The sequence below is a fragment of the Hordeum vulgare genome, chromosome 1H (genome assembly GCF_904849725.1).
Source record: "Hordeum vulgare subsp. vulgare chromosome 1H, MorexV3_pseudomolecules_assembly, whole genome shotgun sequence".
NCBI lineage: Eukaryota > Viridiplantae > Streptophyta > Magnoliopsida > Poales > Poaceae > Hordeum > Hordeum vulgare.
The window spans coordinates 342459159-342468126 of NC_058518.1; the positions used below are offsets into that span (position 1 = coordinate 342459159).

Here is an 8968-nt window from a genome sequence, read left to right on the forward strand (position 1 = left end):
ATTATTGGTAATAGTTTCCCATCAGTCTCAAAATACTATATCAAAGACAAATAAAGTTCTCTTTGTACTTCGTAACTTGAATGTGCCCAAATATGTGGGTTCAGGTTAATTTGTGGAAGAGAATATTTTAGTAAAGCTTAGGACATACCTGAAAGAGCGGATAGGTTAGTAATATACACATGTCCAAGCAAGAGCCATATAGAGATCACCAAGTTTGTCAAAAAATTCAAGATGTACATTTGTAGAGAAAGGGTCTTAAAATTTAGTACCTGCGGTGAAACAGATTTTAGCAAGAAACCTAATGTATCAGAAAAGGAAGAAATACAGAGGCACTGTCGACACAAGAATTATGTCCTCCAGCAAACGCTGCGAGCATCACTTTGTACCGTCCATGATGGTTGACTCAAGCTTGCTCTTTTCAACATTATCAATTCCATAAGGCACGTTGAACACAGTCCTATTATTGTTGCTCCCTAGCTAGAACCAAAATCAAACAAAGGAGAGACATGGTGTAATGAATGTAAGTCTCCAGACAGTACAAATCAGAAAACCAAATCGCAAAATCCCAGCATCTACTTTACTGCGAGGAGCTCGCCGGTGTCCAAATTTATCCCGAGGTAGACAACGTACCGGAGCCGATCATCTCGCCCTTGCGCCATCGGATCGGCGGGATCTCTCCTGCACGTCCGCTCCCATTGACACGCACGGGCATCTCCGGCAAGAGGCGGCGCGTCGGTGAGGGGCTCTTGGAGATGAGCTCGAGCAGCCCCATCCCCTAGTCCCCTAGATTATAAATTATTGTTTTAATCACTTGAAAAGCACATGAAGGCTTTATTTCTTCCAAGTTTGGTAGAAAGAAACTGGTCATGCAAATCCTCTAGATGATAGTCGACCTTAACAGCATATTGAACATCAATCTTACCAACTTGGCAACTTGCTTAGATGCCCCAAAATCGGCAAGCTTAATGCAGCCTTTGCTATCAACAAGAATGTTTGCACGCCGAATTAAAAACAATCCCATGATCATGAAGATGATTAGCACAACCAAACAATCAGTGATACAAAGATTCTAGTATATGTTGAGGCTTCAGAGTTTTTACCTTAATGTCTATGTATCATTGCATTGTTATGCAGATATTCCAACCTTTGCAAAATATGACTGATATACTTCCTAATCACCTGATCAAAACATGCAACGAATCAATTTCTCTTCTGTGAGTCAAATTACAGTAAACAACACGGATTGATGGTTACTTACTGCCTCTAGGAATGAACTGAGTTCTCCAAGAAGCGATTGGATAGACCCACCAGGAACAAACTCCAGCAGGATATTCAGTGTGTCTTCCTCACGCACAGTCCCAAGGTACCTCTTCTCAAACCGAAGAGAGTAGATCAAAGAACTACTTTACTGTGAGCATCACTCCGGTGTCCAGGTTGACCTATTGATCTCCTCATCTGTCGACCTCCTCATCTGTCAATCCTAACTCAGCACACCAAGCCTGCTGCTGCCAGGACCGGCAATTTTTATAGATCCGCAGAATAACTAAATCATGTCACGTGTCAGCAGCTTCCTGCAGTATATTTTTTATGTCTACCCACACTTAAATTACAAATGCAAGATTCTACACATCAACCATTTTAGCCTTAGACATCAGGAAATCATTTGCACTCAGAATTCTCTATTTTGCAGATTTTCGTTAACTGAATTATCATGTAGCAAACACATGAAGGAAATGCGTTTTGTGCTTGCCCACCTCCACCTACTGTTCCACAATTGCTATCAAATATACTAAGTATCACAAATAACGCATGGCAAAGTGACTACCTTCTTGTCCAGCCGGGAGTTTATTGGTCAACTAACCGATGGATTGCTCGGAACCCTCCGCCGCGGTCCATCATCTGCCTTTGTCGCGGGCGCCCCCTCCGCCGCACGGATCTGCCCGTCGGTGCTTGGTGCCGCCATGGGGACAGCTGACCTGCTACCACGGTAGACATGCCCGCCGACGCCCCCTCCGCAGCACCATTTGGGGAAACCTGGTGGAGCCGAGGAAACCAAGGTAGACATGCCCGAACGCGCCGGAGCCGACGCCACTGGATTAGCGGGATCACCCCCGCTCGCCCGCCCCCGTCGGTGGGCACGGGCGTTAGAGGCAGCAGGCGGTGTGGCGGCGAGGGGCTCTTGGGACGGCGGCGGGGCTGGGCAACCGGGGGGGAGGGTTGCGAGGGCTGGCGGGGCGAGGCAAGCGTCGAGCGACGGCGACGGCCACGCGAGGCAAGCGTTGGGCAAGCGGGCTGAGCGGGGGCGGCGGCGGCGCGAGGCGAGCGGGCTGAGCGGGGGCGGCGGCGGCGGCTGCGCGAGGCAAGCGTCGAGCGACGGCGACGGCGACGCGAGGCAAGCCGTGGGCTAGCGGCCTGAGCGGGGGCGACGGGGGCACGAGGCGAGCAGGTTGAGCGAGGAGGTGGAGCACGGTCAGCCTTAGTTTATTTGGTAAATGCACACGGTGGTGTTGCGTGGTGGTGGAAGGCGGTTAGATTATAATTTGTTGTCTAATTGTGTGGTGGTGATTGATGTTTGTTTTTGTGGGGGTAATAGTTACGTGAACCTAGAGAAGTTTTCGTTTGATCTTCTATTAGTAGTATAGATGTGAAGGGTTGAATTTATCAAGTCCGATGCCTAAGTTACCGTCGCCCGGGGCGACAGCAAAACGTACAACACACTGGCATTGGAGCAAGGTGACAGAACGTGGACGATTCATGACCTCTTCGTCTCATCTACTCCCTGGTTCTGAGCTCCGTGCTGAATCAAGGCTGTGGTTAGTAGTACTGTGCTACGTACTACATGGACACGAGCTATCACAAGGCAATGTCAGTAGCAGGAGAAAAGTAGTCCGAGCTCTTCCCTGAAATTGTACCCGACAACCCCCACGCGAGCTATCAAGTTCGGCACGAGCACAAGCGGCGCATACGGCGCCCCCTACCTAACGGCCGGACGCATCCACGATCCACCGCCCCCGCTGGCATCAATTCGCACGGCTGGCACCAGCAATCTCGTACTAGCGCTGCCTGTGATGCGAGCGAGGCTATCCTCGCGTGCGTCAACAAACTATAGTCAGTCACTTCGTACCTATCGCCCTATCTTCCCGTCGCTGCCGGTGTCACCGTATCATGTCGCGTTCCGTCGCCGTTCAGCTCCAGGCGAGTGCGGTTGCTGGGGAATTCCTCAAGTAGTTCACTCTACTAAGGCTTTGTTTAGAACCACCCATATTATATAATTCAGTTTTTATAATCTATTATGTCTTCAAACAGAACAGCTTATAGTGTAGATTATAAAAACTAAATGAATAGATTATTAAAAACTTATAATCTACTCTATACCAGCTAAAATCAGATTATGGATTGCTAATGACCCATTACCCTTGTAAAGTTGGAGATAATTACATTCTACCACCGACACCCTCCTTTTTTTTGAAAAAACAGAGGGCAGAAAGGTCATTATGCAATGTAAAATCTGGATTACAGTTTGTATAATCTGACCTCCAAACATGTCCACCTAAATTATTTTTATAACCAGATTATATAATCTATCTTTATAATCTAGATTATCATAATCTATTATGGTTCCAAACAGGGCCGCATGTTAGCTGGGTTGGCGGCATTGCGGATGGACCGGATCTCACGGTCTGCCTAATTCCTAATTCCCTTGGGACAGACATACGTCGCTCCCGGATTCCGCGTCGGATTGGTCATACACAAATACACTCACATGATCATGCGTGGCAGCCACCTAATTACGGAGGAGTGGCCGGAGCAATGCAATGCAACGCAACGCTGACCCGCACACATGCGTTCTGCTAATCAGATGCACGTGATGCACGCTACATGATTGATTGATTGATCGCCAGCATAAGCGGGTGTATACAGATCAGAGGCGTCAGGGGGCTGCTGGAGCGCGTATCGGCGTATCACCCAGATCAATGCTTCACACACACGAGATTAAAATAGATCGCGTCCAAAAACACCATCACTAATAAAACACTGAGAGGCGGAGCCGATGGCCGTTGAGCCGTCGCGACGCGCCCACTGAGAAATCTGGAGGGTGGCGTGTGCCGTGCGGTGGAGGTGGAGCCGAGTCACCTGATGAGACCGGGTCGTCGTCAGCGATCCGGCACCGTCAACTCCTCCGGTCAATTTCCATCAACTCACCCACTCCTCACCCAGTGACGGCAGGGTCTAGGCCACTTGCTTTGAATGTGCTGCAGTTGGTAAAATTGACAAATTTAATCCAGGAGTCAAAACATTTCACAAACTAAATTATGTTTGAAAAAAATTCATTCATCCAACCCTTTTGTGTGGCGGCCGACAGTTATGCGTCACACTACACTGTGTGACGTCTTTGTTTTAGACGTCATACTACACTATGTGGCGTCTACGCCTTATGCGCCACATTAGGTCTCAAGCGTCACACAGCGTAGCGTCGGGCATCACACAGTATAGCGTGACGCCTAAGACAAAGACGTCACATAAAAGGATCAGTTGGATGAATTTTTTTAAACATAGCTCAGTTTAGGAATTAGTCTGATTTTTAAGTCAAAATTGTTGATTCTACCGCTACAGCTACCTTGCAGAACGGCGAGTATTTTTCATGTCCTACGTGTGGCGTGGTACAACATCGACGAAGACACGGAACCGTGACCGGCGATTCCTCAACCAAACCGGCAGGGGAACATGGGTGTAAATTGTACTCGGTCCTCCTCCTCCGTGTTGTGAGATATTGACCAACAACAACGGAGTTTATGAGCACTAGCACACATCTACAGTAATTACTCTTGAAGTTAATCACTATTAGTATATGTCTCTGTCAAAATTGGAGTTTCTGACTGAGTGTCGGGAAAAAGTAATCTTTGCCGGAGAAACTGAGCACCTAAGATTATACTTTAATCATAGCTGCTTTCCAACACATCCCATGGTTCCGCTTTTCGCAGCAATTATCCAAGCAAGTAGTAAAGCCGAGATTTACCAATATTGCTTTCACTTCCAAACACCTACCGCAAAATAAAAACACCAGCACCACTCACCATCAATCAACAACACATCATCATCATCATTCCAAAGGAAGTTTTATGCTCGACACAATGATGTCATCATCCTAAGTTAATCTCCCAAAAAACCTTGTACGCAATACAGCAGCCGGCAGCCATCCACCACGTCTCCCGTTTCACGTCGGCGCTGACTCGGATCCACGCCCGACTAGCTGCGCCCTCATCGGCTGCGGCGTGGCACGCTGATATTTTAGGACGACCGCGACATTCGCACGCGGGCCCAGGCCGTGAACGTCGACCGTCGACGTCCCCCACAGCTTTGTGCTGGCACAGGCAAGCTCATTGTGTGTGTGCTGGCAGGCAGGTTAACCTCTAGCTGGAGAAGTGTAGGTCTCCGGCTCTCGACGTCGGCTCAGGGGTACGACGAAGCGGTATGATGACATGGACATGTCATATGTACAGTATACATCCATCTATACTTATGGTGTAATCAAGTTTACTTATCTATCTTAATCATTCAGACGTGCGATGTTTGTGTACGTGTGCACTCGATATTATGTATGACACCGACGTGGCACCTCAGTTCGCGTCGATCTGTTGGTCCCACTGTAGCATAGTAGTAGTAGGCAGGAATCAGTTTTGTCCTTCAGGCAAAGCAAACTCGCAGTTTGTTGCGGCCCGTTTCTTTTCCGGAGCGGAAGGTTCGAACCATACATTGATCGCTCGTAGCGTGGCGCGTTCAGGACCGTCCGCCGCGAGTAGCTCCCGCCACGCACCGCCTCGTCCGGTCAACACGTGTCAGAGCTCTATAACACGTACCCATCCCGTACACAGGTGAGGTCGAACGGAGCACAGCATGGACGGGCCATCATGGAGTTCGGTCACTACGTGGCCGGTTCTTCTTCCTTCTCTTTCCTACTCGAACTCGAAGGGGCGTGGCAGATGCTTGCACTGATGCAGTCTATGTTGGCGGGGGGTGTAGAGGGTTAGCGGTAGATGGGACCTGTGCCTGCAAATCTATCCAGCTAGGCACGCTAAGCAGTAGATAGTGGTGCCACGTTGTTAACTTTTGTAGAGTGTGTGGAGCATTGAAATGCCAACTGGAAGGTTTCGCGCACGATTAAACTTTAGAAATTAAGTATTTTATAATTTTTTGGAATCTTGGGCTGACGTGGAGATTACTAAAAATTGATTTAGATCAGACAAGACCTTAGCGAAACAGATCCTGGCGTGAGCGTGACAGGGAGCGGAAGGGCCAAACGATCCTTCTAGATAAGTTAGGTCTACGTACTCGATCGGTTTCAAACTATAAGATGTGTATTTCTTTTCCAAAACATAAACTAGTGCATGGTTGATAAAAGCTTTTAGAAAAAAAAAGGTGAGTATCAATATCTACAATTATTAGATTCGTCATGAAAAGTATCTTTATAATTTATTTATTTTATTTTTATCTAGATAATGATATTTGTTTTACAATATTTGTCCAATGTATTTAAACAATGATACTTTATTCCATTGCCGCCATGTTGAGCGTTTATACGTGCACTAGCGTTTGTATTGTGCTTAGAGAAAATATGAATTCAAAACATATATCGATACGAGTTTGCGCTTTTTTATAGAAAAAGGCTTTCATCAAATTTCATATGTAAAGCAATGATTATCAACAACTCGATACAAACACATGTCATCGCAACACACACAAACCCAAGGCCGTATGCATAGGCGTTGAATGTTGGAGCATCATCGTAGGTACTACAAGAGCAATCACACTCTTGTATCCTAAACACGCCACCGCGAAGATATGGAGACGCATACGACGAAACGTGGGCTTAAAGGCGACGCCTTCAGAAAAGAAACGATACCGGAGCGCCGTCACCGCCCGGCCCGAGGGTAAGAAGTTTTTCCTAGAGCAACACGACGTGCAATGAGGACCGCAATGACGCCTTCAAGAAGGATCGACCTTCTCCGCCGTCGGTCCGTCCAAAGATAGAGTAGATTTCACCCTGGCCAACACTCACCATTGTTGAACGCCACACCCTGGCTACCATGCCGCCCAGACACCCATGATCGTCGGACAACACCAAGCCACAAGCTCTGCCCATGAACACCGCGCTACCACCACCAGTGTCGCCGTCCTCGCATTCAATACCTTGACACCACCTCATTCGAGACCCACAACTACTCCAACCAAAGAGATGAGTGGATTTGGCCCCTCTTTCACACCCCTGGGTGCCCCCCGAGCATCGAGATCTAATAGGTCGACCAAAAGTGGCCTCCATCGACCCATCCCGCGGCACCGGGCACGAGACGAGCTCGGTCCTATCGTTGGGTGCGAGAAAAGTTTGGTCCCGCAGCACCGGGCGCGGGAGGAGCGATGGACCGTAGTTGGGAGAGGGTCAACTCTTTGACGAAGCTAGCGCCCGGACGATGAAGAGAGTGATCGAAGGTCGATACCAGCCGCTCATTGACGGGCTGATGTCGTAGATGTCTACCTGCCATCATGAGACGAACCATACCACCGCCATGGGCCACCACCACGTCGTGGCAGCCAAAATCAACCGAACCGCCCTGTAGCAGCAGCGACGCATCATCAAGGTCATTGTCGCTCCCAATACCAGGTCGCAACAGGGTCACCGCCAAGCCCCGCGTCGCATGTTTACCTTCTGAAAGGACGTGGATGTCGCCTAGAGGGGGGGTGAATATGCGCTTTAAAATAATTATGTGTAACGACCAAGATGCGGTCCTTTCCGATCTGGGGGTCGAGGCCCCCGAATAGGAAAGAAGCGCATCTAAGCGTTTCGCAAGAAAGTGAACATAGCACAAAATAATAAATACAGTAGACAATCTGGGATTCAACTGTCTTCTTATTAAAAATACAGAGTACAACGCAGATACAAACAAGGTAGTTCCGGTACGGACTACAAAACAGGGAAAATGCTATGCTACCCGCTGCAGGCCCACGTTCACGACCACGCCTCAGTCCTCGGGATAGTTCACGTAAAGCCGGTCTGTCTCCTCGTCGTACTGCCACGCCAGCTGGGTGCCGTCGGGATCATCTGTCTATGGGGTACCTGTACCTGCTGGGAGTTTCGGAGGAATCCGTGAGCCACGGCGACTCAGCAATCTAAGACCTTGGTGCCAGAACTAGTGATGTTATTGGGTAAGGAAGGGATGAAGTGTTTCAGGCTGCTGCAACCTATGATTGAATAATTGGCTAACTTACGCAAAAGTGAAGTGAAAGTGGTCTATGCTAACGATCGAGAATACTTGATCAGAAAGTGATCCTGAACACCTACCTACGGCATTCATAACCCCACCGTGTTCTCGATCGAGGAGAGATCTTCGAAGGGACAGTCACGGTTACGCACACAGTTGGCATTTTTATTAGTTTACGTTTAAGTTCTCTTATACCGGATGTTAACAAAATATTCCAAGTTGCCACATAACCGCGGGCACGGCTTTCCGAAAGATTAAACCCTGCAGGGATGCTCCAACTAGTCCATCACAAACGAACACAGGCCGCAAAGGCATCCTCTATCACGAATCTCGTGATCTCGTCGGATTCCTTAGAGGAAAACCTCAACTCTGGGTGAAAACCAAAGCTTCACTGGGATTCCTATATGCAAGATATACCGCTAAGGTAAGACAAGACTAGCAGGACCTCCCGACGTGTCGACGACCCTGATAAGAGCCGCGTATCTCAGTCTCAGGACACGCCGGATGAGTCACACTACAGGTATACCAAACCTCAGGTTGCCCTGTGGTGGCCCCATAGTCTGCCCAGTTTTGACCAACACTCATGAGGAGCACTGGCCCGGGTTGTTGATTAAGAAATCTCGGGGTAGCTACTCCCTATGCAGATTATTATTAAGTTGTTAGCAAATTAACACCAATGTTGGGTCCTGCCGGACAAGCCTTAACACTACGCG

At 48.5% G+C, this 8968-nt stretch overlaps 1 long non-coding RNA gene across 1 annotated transcript; it reads right to left on the minus strand.

Moving 5' to 3' along the window:
- Nucleotides 1-392: 392 nt before the first annotated feature.
- Nucleotides 393-1759, minus strand: LOC123410609. Its single transcript, XR_006613061.1, has 3 exons — nt 1259-1759; nt 923-1179; nt 393-783 (listed from the first exon to the last, which is right to left on the minus strand). It is a non-coding gene; the product is annotated as an uncharacterized LOC123410609 (long non-coding RNA).
- Between the last annotated feature and the right edge of the window lie 7209 nt (nt 1760-8968).